Below are 16482 nucleotides of genomic sequence, written 5' to 3' on the forward strand. Positions count from 1 at the left end.
TTTACACTATCCCTTGGACCTTCCCATTGACGATGAAGCACAGAAATTGGATCGGATTTAAATACAAGAGACACAAAGCCGACTTATGAACAGGAACATTGAGTCTTCCTACTGTCTATGTTTTGAGCGTTTCCTGTGTCACCAGTTTTATATTCCGATGCACCTCTGCAGGTTCACTGTATCCATTGGACCTTCCCTTTGACGACGAAGCACAGAAATTGGATCGGAATAAAATATAAGAGACATAACGCCGACTTAAGTACAAGAAAACTGAGTCTTCTTACGGTCTATGATTTGAGCGTTTCCTGTGTCACCATTTTTACATTCCAATGAACCTCTGCAGGTTTACTATATACCTTGGACCTTCCCATTGACGATGAAACACAGAAATTGCATCGGATTTAAATATAAGAGATACAATGCCGACTTAAGTACAGGAAGACTGAGTTTTCCTACTGTCTATGTTTTGAGCGTTTCCTGTGTCACCAGTTTTACATTCCGATGCACCTCTGCAGGTTTACTGTATCCCTTGGATCTTCCCATTGACGATGAAACACAGAAATTTTATCGGAATTAAATATAAGAGACACAATGCCGACTTAAGAACAGGAACATTGAGTCTTCCTACTGTCTATGTTTTGAGCGTTTCCTGCGTTACCAGTTTTACATTCCGATGCACCTCTGCAGGTTTACAGTATCCATGGGACCTTCCCATCGACGATGAAACACAGAAATTGCATCGGAATTAAATATAAGAGACACAATGCCGACATAAGAACAGGAATGCTGAGTCTTCCTACTGTCTATGCTTTGAGCATTTCCTGTATCACCAGTTTTACATTCCGATGCACCTCTGCAGGTTTACTGTATCCCTTGGATTTTACAATTGACGGTGAAACACAGAAATTGCATCGGAATTAAATATAAGAGACACAATGGCGACTTAAGTACAGGAAGATTGAGTCTTGCTAACGTCTATGTTTTGAGCGTTTCCTGCGTCACCAATTTTACATTCCGATGCACCTCTGCAGCATTACTGTATCCATTGGACCTTCCCATTGACGATGAAACACAGAAATAGCATCGGAATTAAATATAAGAGACACAATGCCGACTTAAGAACAGGAAGGCTGAGTCTTCCTACTGTCTATGTTTTGAGCGTTTCCTGTGTCACCAGTTTTACATTCCGATGCACCTCTGCAGGTTTACTGTATCCCTTGGATCTTCCCATTGACGATGAAACACAGAAATTGCATCGGAATTAAATATAAGAAACACAATGCCGACTTAAGAACAGGAACATTGAGTCTTCCTACTGTCTATGTTTTGAGCGTTTCCTGCGTTACCAGTTTTACATTCCGATGCACCTCTGCAGCTTTACTGTATCCATTGGACCTTCCTATTGACGATGAAACACAGAAATAGCATCGGAATTAATTATAAGAGACACAATGCCGACTTAAGAACAGGAAGGCTGAGTCTTCCTACTGTCTATGTTTTGAGCGTTTCCTGTGTCACCAGTTTTACATTCCGATGCACCTCTGCAGGTTTACTGTATCCCTTGGATCTTCCCATCGACGATTAAACACAGAAATTTTATCGGAATTAAATATAAGAGACACAATGCCAACTTAAGAACAGGATAATTGAGTCTTCCTACTGTCTATGTTTTGAGCGTTTCCTGCGTTACCAGTTTTACATTCCGATGCACCTCTGCAGGTTTACAGTATCCATTGGACCTTCCCATTGACGATGAAGCACAGAAATTGGATCGGAATTAAATATAAGAGACACAACGCCGGCTTAAGTACAAGAAAACTGAGTCTTCTTACGGTCTATGATTTGAGCGTTTCCTGTGTCAGCATTTTTACATTCCAATGCGCCTCTGCATTTTTACTATATACCTTGGACCTTCCCATTGACGAAAAAACACAGAATTTGCATCGGAATTAAATATAAGAGATTCAATGCCGACCTAGGTACAGGAAGACTGAGTCTTCCTACTATGTTTTGAGCGTTCCTTATGTCATCAGTTTTACATTATGTTGCACCTCTGCAGGTTTACTGTATCCCTTGGACCTTCACAGTGACGATGAAACACAGAAATTGCATATAAATTAAATATAAGATACACAATGCCGACTTAAGTACAGGAAGATTGAGTCTTGCTACTGTCTATGTTTTGAGCGTTAGCTGCGTCACCAGTTTTACATTCCGATGCAACTCTGCAGCTTTACTGTATCCATTGGACCTTCCCATTGACGATGAAACACAGAAATAGCATCGGAATTAGATATAAGAGACACAATGCCGACTTAAGAACAGGAAGGCTGAGTCTTCCTACTGTCTATGTTTTGAGCGTTTCCTGTGTCACCAGTTTTACATTCCGATGCACCTCTGCAGGTTTACTGTGTCCCTTGGATCTTCCCATTGACGATGAAACACAGAAATTTTATCGGAATTAAATATAAGAGACACAATGCCGACTTAAGAACAGGAACATTGAGTCTTCCTACTGTCTATGTTTTGAGCGTTTCCTGCGATACCAGTTTTACATTCCGATGCACCTCTGCAGGTTTACAGTATCCATTGGACCTTCCCATTGACGATGAAGCACAGAAATTGGATCGGAATTAAATATAAGAGACACAACGCCGGCTTAAGTACAAGAAAACTGAGTCTTCTTACGGTCTATGATTTGAGCGTTTCCTGTGTCACCATTCTTACATTCCAATGCTCCTCTGTATTTTTACTATATACCTTGGACCTTCCCATTGACGAAAAAACACAGAATTTGCATCGGAATTAAATATAAGAGATTCAATGCCGACCTAGGTACAGGAAGACTGAGTCTTCCTACGATGTTTTGAGCGTTTCCTATGTCATCAGTTTTACATTATGTTGCACCTCTGCAGGTTTACTGTATCCCTTGGACCTTCACAGTGACGATGAAACACAGAAATTGCATATAAATTAAATATAAGAGACACAATGCTGACTTCAGTACAAGAAAACTGAGTCTTCTTAGGGTCTATGTTTGACCGCTTCCTGTGTCACCAGTTTTTCATTCCGATGCACCTCTGCACGTTTACTGTATCCATGGGACCTTCCCATTGACGATGAAACACAGAAATTGCATCGGAATTAAATATAAGAGACACAATGCCGACTTAAGTACAGAAGGACTGAGTCTTCCTACTGTCTATGTTTTGAGCGTTTCCTGTGTCAACAGTTTTACATTCCAATGCACCTCTGCAGGTTTACTGTATCCATTGGACCTTCAGAGTGACGATGAAACACAGAAATTTCATTGGAAAGAAATATAAGAGACACAATGTCGACATAAGTACAGGAAGAGTGTGTCTTTCTATTGTATATGTTTTGAGCGTTTCCTGTGTCAACAGTTTTACATTCCGATGCACCTCAGCAGGTTTACTGTATCCATTGGATCTTCCCATTGACGATGAAACACAGAAATTACATCGGAATTAAATATAAGAGACACAATGCTGACTTAGGTACAGGAAGACTGAGTATTCCTACTGTCTATGTTTTGAGCGTTTCCTGTGTCATCAGTTTTCCATTTTGATGCACCTCTGCAGGTTTACTGAATCCCTTAGACCTTCACAATGACGATGAAACACAGAAATTGCATCGGAATTAAATATAAGATACACAATGCCGACTTAAGTACAGGAAGACTGAGTCTTCCTACTGTCTATGTTTTGAGCGTTTCCTGTGTCACCAGTTTTACATTCCGATGCACCTCTGCAGGTATACTGTTTCATTTCGACTTTTCCATTGACGATGAAACACAGAAATTGCGTCGGAATTAAATATAAGAGACACAATGCCGACTTAAGTACACGAAGACTTAGTCTTCCTACTGTCTATGTTTTGAGCGTTTCCTGTGTCATCAGTTTTATATTCCGATGCACCTCTGCAGGTTTACTGTATCCATTGGACCTTCCCATTGACAATGAAACACAGAAATTGCATCGGAATTAAATATAAGGGACACAATGCCGACTTAAGTACAGGAAGACTGAGTCTTCCTACTGTCTGTGCTTTGAGCGTTTCCTGTGTCACCAGTTTTACATTTCGATGCACCTCTGCAGGCATACTGTTTCCCTTCGACTTTCCCATTGACGATGAAACACAGAAATTACATCGGAAATAAATATAACAGACACAATGCCGACTTAAGTACGGGAAGACTGAGTCTTACTACTTTCTATGATTTGAGCGTTTCCTGTGTCACCAGTGTTACATTCCGATGCAACTCTGCAGGTTTCCTGCGTCCCTTGGACCTTCCCATTGGCGATGAAACACAGAAATTGCACCGCATTTAAATATAAGAGACACAATGACGTCTTAAATAGAGGAAGACTGAGTCTTTTTACTGTCTATGTTTTGAGCGTTTCCTGTGTCACCAGTTTTGCATTCTGAAGCACCTCTGCAGGTTAACTGTATCCCTTGGACCTTCACAGTGCCGAAGAAACTTAGAAATTGCATCGGAATGAAATATAAGAAACACAATGTCGACTTAAGTACAGGAAAAGTGTGTCTTCCTATTGTATATGTTTTCAGCGTTTCCAGTGTCACCAGTTTTACATTCCGATGCACCTCTGCAGGTTTACTGTATACATTTGATCTTCCCATTGACGATGAAACACAGAAATTGCGTCGGAATTAAATATATGAGACACAATGCCGACTTAAGTACAGGAAGATTGAGTCTTCCTACTGTCTATGTTTTGAGCGTTTCCTGTGTCATCAGTTTTATATTCCGATGCACCTCTGCAGGTTTACTGTATCCATTGGACCTTCCCATTGACAATGAAACACAGAAATTGCATCGGAATTAAATATAAGAGACACAATGCCGACTTAAGTACAGGAAGACTGAGTCTTCCTACTGTCTGTGCTTTGAGCGTTTCCTGTGTCACCAGTTTTACATTTCGATGCACCTCTGCAGGCATACTGTTTCCCTTCGACTTTCCCATTGACGATGAAACACAGAAATTACATCGGAAATAAATATAACAGACACAATGCCGACTTAAGTACGGGAAGACTGAGTCTTACTACTCTCTATGATTTGAGCGTTTCCTGTGTCACCAGTGTTACATTCCGATGCAACTCTGCAGGTTTCCTGTGTCCCTTGGACCTTCCCATTGGCGATGAAACACAGAAATTGCACCGCATTTAAATATAAGAGACACAATGACGTCTTAAATAGAGGAAGACTGAGTCTTCCTACTGTCTATGTTTTGAGCGTTTCCTGTGTCACCAGTTTTACATTCTGAAGCACCTCTGCAGGTTTACTGTATCCCTTGGACCTTCACAGTGCCGAAGAAACTTAGAAATTGCATCGGAATGAAATATAAGAAACACAATGTCGACTTAAGTACAGGAAAAGTGTGTCTTACTATTGTATATGTTTTCAGCGTTTCCTGTGTCACCAGTTTTACATTCCGATGCACCTCTGCAGGTTTACTGTATACATTTGATCTTCCCATTGACGATGCAACACAGAAATTACATCGGAATTAAATATAAGAGACACAACGCCGACTTAAGTACATGAAAACTGAGTCTTCTTACGGTCTACGTTTTGAGAGTTTCCAGTGTCACCTGTTTTACATTCCGATGCACCTCTGCAGGTTTACTGTGTCCCTTTGACCTTCCCATTTGCGATGAAACACAGAAATTGCATCGGAATTAAATACAAGAGACACAATGACGTCTTAAGTACAGGAAGACAGAGTTTTCCTGTGTTACCAGTTTTACATTCCCATGCACCTCTGCAGGTTGTCCAGTATCCCTTGGACCTTCAAAGTGACGATGAAACACAGAAATTGCGTCGGAATTAAATATAAGAGACACAATGCCGTCTTAAGTACAGGAAGACTGAGTCTTCCTACTGTCTATGTTTTGAGCGTTTCCTGTGTCACCAGTTTTGCATTCCGATGCACCTCTGCAGGTATACTGTTTCCCTTCGACTTTCCCATTGCCGATGAAACACAGAAATTGCATCGGAATGAAATATAAAAGACACAATGCCGACTTAAGTACAGGAAGACTGAGTCTTTCTACTGTCAATGTTTTGAGCGTTTCCTGTGTCACCAGTTTTACATTCCGATGCACCTCTGCAGGTTTACTGTTCCCTTGGATCTTCCCATTGACGATGAAACACAGAAATTGCATCGGAATTAAATATAAGAGACACAATGCCGACTTAAGTACAGGAAGACTGAGAATTCCTACTGTCTATGTTTTGATCGTTCCCTGTGTCACCAGTTTTACATTCCGATGCACCTCTGCAGGTTTACTGTATCCATTGGACCTTCCCATTGACGATGAATCACAGAAATAGCATCGGAATTAAATATAAGAGACACAATGCCGACTTAAGTACAGGAAGATTGAGTCTTCCAGCAGTATATTTTTTGAGCGTTTCCTGCGTAACCAGTTTTACATTCCGAGGCACCTCTGCAGGTTTACTGTATCCCTTGGACCTTCACAGTGACGAAGAAACACTGAAATTGCATCGGAATTAAATATAAGAGACACAATGCCGACTTAAGTACAGGAAGACTGAGTCTTCCTACTGTCTATATTTTGAGCGTCTCCTGTGTCACCAGTTTTACATTCCGATGCACCTCTGCAGGGTTACTGTATCCCTTGGACCTTCCCATTGACGACGAAACACAGAAATTGCATCGGAATTAAATATAAGGGACACAATGCCGACTTAAGTACAGAAGGACTGAGTCTTCCTACTGTCTATGTTTTGAGCGTTTCCTGTGTCACCAGTTTTACATTCCGATGCACTTCTGCAGGTTTGCTGTATACCTTGCACCTTCCCATTGACAATGAAACACAGAAATTACATCGGAAATAAACATTACAGACACAATGCCGACTTAAGTACAGGAAGACTCAGTCTTACTACTGTCCATGCTTTGAACGTTTCCTGTGTCACCAGTTTTACATTCCGATGCACCTCTCCAGGTTTACTGTATCCATCGGACCTTCCCATTGACGATGAATCACAGATATGCGTCGGAATTAAATATAAGAGACACAATGTCGACTTAAAAACAGAAAGACTGAGTCTTCCTACTGTCTACTTTTTGAGCGTTTCCTGCGTCACCAGTTTTACATTCCGATGCACCTCTGCAGGTTTACTGTATCCATCGGACCATCCCATTAACGATGAAACACAGAAATTCCATCGGAATTAAGTATAAGAGATACAATGCCGTCTTAAGTACACGAAGCCTGAGTCTTCCTACTGTCTATGTTTTGAGCGTTTCCTGTGTCACCAGTTTTACATTCCGATGCACCTCTGCAGGTACACTGTTTCCCTTCGACTTTCCCATTGACGATGAAACACAGAAATTGCATCGGAATTAAATATAAAAGACACAATGCCGACATAAGTACAGGAAGACTGAGTCTTTCTACTGTGTATGATTTGAGCGTATCCTGTGTCACCAGTTTTACATTTCGATGCACCTCTGCAGGTTTACTGTATCCCTTGGATCTTCCAATTGACGATGAAACACAGAAATTGCATCGGAATTAAATATAAGAGACACAATGCCGACTTAAGTACAGGAACATTGAGTCTTCCTACTGTCTATACTTTGGACGTTTCCTGCGTCACCAGTTTTACATTCCGATGCACCTCTGCAGGTTTACTGTATCCATTGGACCTTCCCATTGACGATGAACCACAGAAATTGCATCGGAATTAAATATAAGAGACACAATGCCGACTTAAGTACAGGAAGATTGAGTCTTCCTACAGTCTATTTCTTGAGCGTTTCCTGCGTCACCAGTTTTACATTCCGATGCACCTCTGCAGGTTTACCGTATATACCGGACCATCCCATTTGCGATGAAACACTGAAATTACATCGGAATTAAATATAAGAGACACAACGATGACTTAAGTACATGAAAACTGAGTCTTCTCACGGTCTACGTTTTGAGAGTTTCTAGTGTCACCAGTTTTACATTCCGATGCACCTCTGCAGGTTTACTGTGTCCCTTGGACCTTCCCATTTGCGATGAAACACAGAAATTGCATCGGAATTAAATATAAGAGACACAATGCCGACTTAAGTACAGGAAGATTGAGTCTTCCTACAGTATATTTTTTGCGCGTTTCCTGCGTAACCAGTTTTACATTCCGATGCACCTCTGCAGGTTTACTGTATCCCTTGGACCTTCACAGTGACGAAGAAACACAGAAATTGCATCGGAATTAAATATAAGAGACACAATGCCGACTTAAGTACAGGAAGACTGAGTCTTCCTACTGTCTATATTTTGAGCGTCTCCTGTGTCACAAGTTTTTCATTCCGATGCACCTCTGCAGGGTTACTGTATCCCTTGGACCTTCCCATTGAAGACGAAATACAGAAATTGCATCGGAATTAAATATAAGAGACACAATGCATACTTAAGTACAGAAGGACTGAGTCTTCCTACTGTCTATGTTTTGAGCGTTTCCTGTGTCACCAGTTTTACATTCCAATTCACCTCTGCAGGTTTACTGTATCCCTTGGACCTTCCCATTGATGAAAAAACACAGAAATTGCATCGGAATTAAATATAAGAGACACAATGCCGAGTTAGGTACAGAAGACTGAGTCTTCCTACTGTCTATGTTTTGAGCGTTTCCTGTGTCATCAGTTTTACATTCCGATGCACCTCTGCAGCTTTTCTGTATCCATCGGACCTTCCCATTGACGATGAATCACAGATATGCGTCGGAATTCAATATAAGAGACACAATGCCGAATTAAGTACAGGAAGATTGAGTCTTCCTACTGTCTATTTTTTGAGCGTTTCCTGCGTCACCAGTTTTACATTCCGATGCACCTCTGCAGCTTTACTGTATCCATCGGACCATCCCATTGACGATGAAACACAGTAATCACATCGGAATTAAATATAAGAGATACAATGCCGTCTTAAGTACAGGAAGCCTGAGTCTTCCTACTGTCTATGTTTTGAGCGTTTCCTGTGTCACCAGTTTTACATTCCGATGCACCTCTGCATATTTACTGTATCCATTGGACCTTCACAGTGACGATGAAACACAGAAATTGCATCGGAATGAAATAAAAGAGACACAATGTCGACTTAAGTACAGGAAGAGTGTGTCTATCAATTGTCTATGCTTTGAGCGTTTCCTGTGTCACCAGTTTTATATTCCGATGCACCTCTGCAGGTTTACTGTATCCATTGGACCTTCCCTTTGACGACGAAGCACAGAAATTGGATCGGAATAAGATATAAGAGACACAACGCCGACTTAAGTACAAGAAAACTGAGTCTTCTTACGGTCTATAATTTGAGCGTTTCCTGTGTCACCATTTTTACATTCCAATGCACCTCTGCAGCTTTACACTATCCCTTGGACCTTCCCATTGACGATGAAACACAGAAATTGCTTCGGATTTAAATATAAGAGACACAATGCCGACTTAAGTACAGGAAGACTGAGTTTTCCTACTGTCTATGCTTTGATCCTTTCCTGTATCACCAGTTTTACATTCCGATGCACCTCTGCAGGTTTACTGTATCCCTTGGATCTTCCAACTGACGGTGAAACACAGAAATTGCATCGGAATTAAATATAAGAGACACAATGGCGACTTAAGTGCAGCAACATTGAGTCTTGCTACTGTCTACGGTTTGAGCGTTTCCTGCGTCACCAATTTTACATTCCGATGCACCTCTCCAGCTTTACTGTATCCATTGGACCTTCCCATTGACGATGAAACACAGAAATAGCATCGGAATTAAATATAAGAGACACAATGAATACTTAAGAACAGGAAGGCTGAGTCTTCCTACTGTCTATGCTTTGAACGTTTCCTGTGTCACCAGTTTTACATTCATATGCACCTCTGCAGGTTTACTATATACCTTGGACCTTCCCATTGACGAAAAAACACAGAATTTCCATCGGAATTAAATATAAGAGATACAATGCCGACTTAGGTACAGGAAGACTGAGTCTTCCTACTGTCTATGTTTTGACCGTTTCCTGTGTCACCAGTTTTACATTCCGATGAACCTCTGCAGGTTTACTGTATCCCTTCGACCTTCCCATTGACGATGAAACACAGAAATTGCATCGGAATTAAATATAAGAGACACAATGCCGACTTAGGTACAGGAAGATTGAGTCTTCCTACTGTCTATGTTTTGAGCGTTTCCTATGTCATCAGTTTTACATTTTGTTGCACCTCTGCAGGTTAACTGTATCCCTTGGACCTTCACAGTGACGATGAAACACATTAATTGCATCAAAATTAAATATAAGAGATACAATGCCGACTTAGGTACAGGAAGACAGAGTCTTCCTACTGTCTATGTTTTGAGCGTTTCCTATGTCATCAGTTTTACATTTTGTTGCACCTCTGCAGGTTAACTGTATCCCTTGGACCTTCACAGTGACGATGAAACACATTAATAGCATCAAAATTAAATATAAGAGACAGAATGCCGACTTCAGTACAAGAAAACTGAGTCTTCTTAGGGTCTATCTTTTGACCGCTTCCTGTGTCACCAGTTTTACATTCCAATACACCTCTGCAGGTTTACACTATCCCTTGGACCTTCCCATTGACGATGAAGCACAGAAATTGGATCGGATTTAAATATAAGAGACACAAAGCCGACTTAAGAACAGGAACATTGAGTCTTCCTACTGTCTATGTTTTGAGCGTTTCCTGTGTCACCAGTTTAATATTCCGATGCACCTCTGCAGGTTCACTGTATCCATTGGACCTTCCCTTTGACGACGAAGCACAGAAATTGGATCGGAATAAAATATAAGAGACACAACGCCGACTTAAGTACAAGAAAACTGAGTCTTCTTACGGTCTATGATTTGAGCGTTTCCTGTGTCACCATTTTTACATTCCAATGAACCTCTGCAGGTTTACTATATACCTTGGACCTTCCCATTGACGATGAAACACAGAAATTGCATAGGATTTAAATATAAGAGATACAATGCCGACTTAAGTACAGGAAGACTGAGTTTTCCTACTGTCTATGTTTTGAGCGTTTCCTGTGTCACCAGTTTTACATTCCGATGCACCTCTGCAGGTTTACTGTATCCCTTGGATCTTCCCATTGACGATTAAACACAGAAATTTTATCGGAATTAAATATAAGAGACACAATGCCAACTTAAGAACAGGAACATTGAGTCTTCCTACTGTCTATGTTTTGAGCGTTTCCTGCGTTACCAGTTTTACATTCCGATGCACCTCTGCAGGTTTACAGTATCCATGGGACCTTCCCATCGACGATGAAACACAGAAATTGCATCGGAATTAAATATAAGAGACACAATGCCGACATAAGAACAGGAATGCTGAGTCTTCCTACTGTCTATGCTTTGAGCATTTCCTGTATCACCAGTTTTACATTCCGATGCACCTCTGCAGGTTTACTGTATCCCTTGGATTTTACAATTGACGGTGAAACACAGAAATTGCATCGGAATTAAATATAAGAGACACAATGGCGACTTAAGTACAGGAAGATTGAGTCTTGCTAACGTCTATGTTTTGAGCGTTTCCTGCGTCACCAATTTTACATTCCGATGCACCTCTGCAGCATTACTGTATCCATTGGACCTTCCCATTGACGATGAAACACAGAAATAGCATCGGAATTAAATATAAGAGACACAATGTCGACTTAAGAACAGGAAGGCTGAGTCTTCCTACTGTCTATGTTTTGAGCGTTTCCTGTGTCACCAGTTTTACATTCCGATGCACCTCTGCAGGTTTACTGTATCCCTTGGATCTTCCCATTGACGATGAAACAAAGAAATTGCATCGGAATTAAATATAAGAGACACAATGCCGACTTAAGAACAGGAACATTGAGTCTTCCCACTGTCTATGTTTTGAGCGTTTCCTGCGTTACCAGTTTTACATTCCGATGCACCTCTGCAGCTTTACTGTATCCATTGGACCTTCCTATTGACGATGAAACACAGATATAGCATCGGAATTAATTATAAGAGACACAATGCCGACTTAAGAACAGGAAGGCTGAGTCTTCCTACTGTCTATGTTTTGAGCGTCTCCTGTGTCACCAGTTTTACATTCCGATGCACCTCTGCAGGTTTACTGTGTCCCTTGGATCTTCCCATTGACGATGAAACACAGAAATGTTATCGGAATTAAATATAAGAGACACAATGCCGACTTAAGAACAGGAACATTGAGTCTTCCTACTGTCTATGTTTTGAGCGTTTCCTGCGATACCAGTTTTACATTCCGATGCACCTCTGCAGGTTTACAGTATCCATTGGACCTTCCCATTGACGATGAAGCACAGAAATTGGATCGGAATTAAATATAAGAGACGCAACGCCGACTTAAGTACAAGAAAACTGAGTCTTCTTACGGTCTATGATTTGAGCGTTTCCTGTGTCACCATTTTTACATTCCAATGCTCCTCTGCATTTTTACTATATACCTTGGACCTTCCCATTGACGAAAAAACACAGAATTTGCATCGGAATTAAATATAAGAGATTCAATGCCGACCTAGGTACAGGAAGACTGAGTCTTCCTACTATGTTTTGAGCGTTTCCTATGTCATCAGTTTTACATTATGTTGCACCTCTGCAGGTTTACTGTATCCCTTGGACCTTCACAGTGACGATGAAACACAGAAATTGCATATAAATTAAATATAAGAGACACAATGCTGACTTCAGTACAAGAAAACTGAGTCTTCTTAGGGTCTATGTTTGACCGCTTCCTGTGTCACCAGTTTTTCATTCCGATGCACCTCTGCACGTTTACTGTATCCATGGGACCTTCCCATTGACGATGAAACACAGAAATTGCATCGGAATTAAATATAAGAGACACAATGCCGACTTAAGTACAGAAGGAATGAGTCTTCCTACTGTCTATGTTTTGAGCGTTTCCTGTGTCAACAGTTTTACATTCCAATGCACCTCTGCAGGTTTATTGTATCCACTGGACCTTCAGAGTGACGATGAAACACAGAAATTTCATCGGAAAGAAATATAAGAGACACAATGTCGACATAAGTACAGGAAGAGTGTGTCTTTCTATTGTATATGTTTTGAGCGTTTCCTGTGTCAACAGTTTTACATTCCGATGCACCTCTGCAGGTTTACTGTATCCATTGGATCTTCCCATTGACGATGAAACACAGAAATTACATCGGAATTAAATATAAGAGACACAATGCTGACTTAGGTACAGGAAGACTGAGTATTCCTACTGTCTATGTTTTGAGCGTTTCCTGTGTCATCAGTTTTATATTCCGATGCACCTCTGCAGGTATACTGTTTCATTTCGACTTTTCCATTGACGATGAAACACAGAAATTGCGTCGGAATTAAATATAAGAGACACAATGCCGACTTAAGTACAGGAAGACTGAGTCTTCCTACTGTCTATGTTTTGAGCGTTTCCTGTGTCACCAGTTTTACATTCCGATGCACCTCTGCAGGTATACTGTTTCATTTCGACTTTTCCATTGACGATGAAACACAGAAATTGCGTCGGAATTAAATATAAGAGACACAATGCCGACTTAAGTACACGAAGACTTAGTCTTCCTACTGTCTATGTTTTGAGCGTTTCCTGTGTCATCAGTTTTATATTCCGATGCACCTCTGCAGGTTTACTGTATCCATTGGACCTTCCCATTGACAATGAAACACAGAAATTGCATCGGAATTAAATATAAGAGACACAATGCCGACTTAAGTACAGGAAGACTGAGTCTTCCTACTGTCTGTGCTTTGAGCGTTTCCTGTGTCACCAGTTTTACATTTCGATGCACCTCTGCAGGCATACTGTTTCCCTTCGACTTTCCCATTGACGATGAAACACAGAAATTACATCGGAAATAAATATAACAGACACAATGCCGACTTAAGTACAGGAAGACTGAGTCTTACTACTGTCTATGATTTGAGCGTTTCCTGTGTCACCAGTTTTACATTCCGATGCACCTCTGCAGGTTTACTGTATCCCTTTGACCTTCCCATTGACGATGAATCACAGAAATTGCGTCGGAATGAAATATAACTGACACAATGCCGACTTACGTACAGGAAGATTGAGTCTTCCTACTGTCTATTATTTGAGCGTTTCCTGCGTCACCAGTTTTACATTCCGATGCACCTCTGCAGGATTACTGTATCCATCGGACCGTCCCATTGACGATGAAACACAGAAATTACATCGGAATTAAATATAAGAGACACAACGCCGACTTAAGAACATGAAAACAGAGTCTTCTTACGGTTTACGTTTTGAGAGTTTCCAGTGTCACCAGTTTTACATTCCGATGCACCTCTGCAGGTTTACTGTGCCCCTTGGACCTTCCCATTTGCGATGAAACACAGGAATTGCATCGGAATTAAATATAAGAGACACAATGACGTCTTAAGTACAGGAAGACTGAGTTTTCCTACTGTCTATGTTTTGAGCGTTTCCTGTGTGACCAGTTTTACATTCTCATGCACCTCTGCAGGTTTTCCTGTATCCCTTGGACCTTCAAAGTGACGATGAAACACAGAAATTGCATCGGAATTAAATATAAGAGACACAATGCCGACTTACGTACAGGAAGACTAAGTCTTCCTACTGTCTATGTTTTGAGCGTTTCCTGTGTCACCAGTTTTACATTCCGATGCACCTCTGCAGGTATACTGTTTCCCTTCGACTTTCCCATTGACGATGAAACACAGAAATTGCATCGGAATAAAATATAAAAGACACAATGCCGACTTAAGTACAGGAAGACTGAGTCTTTCTACTGTATATGTTTTGAGCGTTTCCTGTGTCACCAGTTTTACATTCCGATGCACCTCTGCAGGTTCACTGTATCCATTGGACCTTCCCATTGACGATGAAACACAGAAATTGCATAGGAATTAAGTATAAGAGACACAATGCAGACATAAGTACAGGAAGACTGAGTCTTCCTACTGTCAATGTTTGAGCGTTTCCTGTGTCAACAGTTTTACATTCCGATGCACCTCTGTAGGATTACTGTATCCATTGGACCTTCCCATTGACGATGAAACACAGAAATTGCATAGGAATTAAATATAAGAGACACAATGCTGACATAAGAACAGGAATGCTGAGTCTTCCTACCGTCTATGTTTTGAGCATTTCCTGTGTCACCAGTTTTACATTCCGATGCACCTCTGCAGGTTTACTGTATCCCTTGGGTCTTCCAATTGACGATGAAACAAAGAAATTGCATCGGAATTAAATATAAGAGGCACAATGCCGACTTAAGTACAGGAAGATTGAGTCTTCCTACTGTCTATGCTTTGAGCGTTTCCTGCGTCCCCAATTTTACATTCCGATGCACCTCTGCAGGTTTACTGTATCCATTGGACCTTCCCATTGACGATGAAACACAGAAATTACATCGGAATTAAATATAAGAGACACAACTCCGACTTAAGTACAAGAAAACTGAGTCTTCTTACTGTCTATGTTTTGAGCGTTCAGTGTCACCAGTGTTACATTCCGATGCAACTCTGCAGGTTTCCTGTGTCCCTTGGACCTTCCCATTGGCGATGAAACACAGAAATTGCACCGCATTTAAATATAAGAGACACAATGACGTCTTAAATAGAGGAAGACTGAGTCTTCCTACTGTCTATGTTTTGAGCGTTTCCTGTGTCACCAGTTTTACATTCCGAAGCACCTCTGCAGGTTTACTGTATCCCTTGGACCTTAACAGTGCCGAAGAAACTTAGAAATTGCATCGGAATGAAATATAAGAAACACAATGTCGACTTAAGTACAGGAAAAGTGTGTCTTCCTATTGTATATGTTTTCAGCGTTTCCGGTGTCACCAGTTTTACATTCCGATGCACCTCTGCAGGTTTACTGTATCCATTTGATCTTCCCATTGACGATGAAACACAGAAATTGCATCGGAATTAAATATAAGAGACACAATGCCGACTTAGGTACACGAAGACTGAGTCTTCTTACTGTCTATGTTTTGAGCGTTTCCTGTATCATCAGTTTTCCATTTTGATGCACCTCTGCAGGTTTACTGTATCCCTTGCACCTTCACAGTGACGATGAAACACAGAAATTGCATCGGAATTAAATATAAGAGACACAATGCCGACTTAAGTACAGGAAGACTGAGTCTTCCTACTGTCTATGATTTGAGCGTTTGCTTTGTCACCAGTTTTACATTCTGATGCACCTCTGCAGGTATATTCCTTCCTTTCGACTTTCACATTGACGATGAAACACAGAAATTGCATCGGAATTAAATATAAGAGACACAATGCCGACTTAAGTAGAGGAAGACTGAGTCTTCCTACTGTCTATGTTTTGAGCGTTTCCTGTGTCATCAGTTTTACATTCCGATGCACCTCTGCAGGTTTACTGTATCCAT

Source organism: Schistocerca nitens, chromosome 5 (assembly GCF_023898315.1).
Source record: "Schistocerca nitens isolate TAMUIC-IGC-003100 chromosome 5, iqSchNite1.1, whole genome shotgun sequence".
Lineage (NCBI taxonomy): Eukaryota > Metazoa > Arthropoda > Insecta > Orthoptera > Acrididae > Schistocerca > Schistocerca nitens.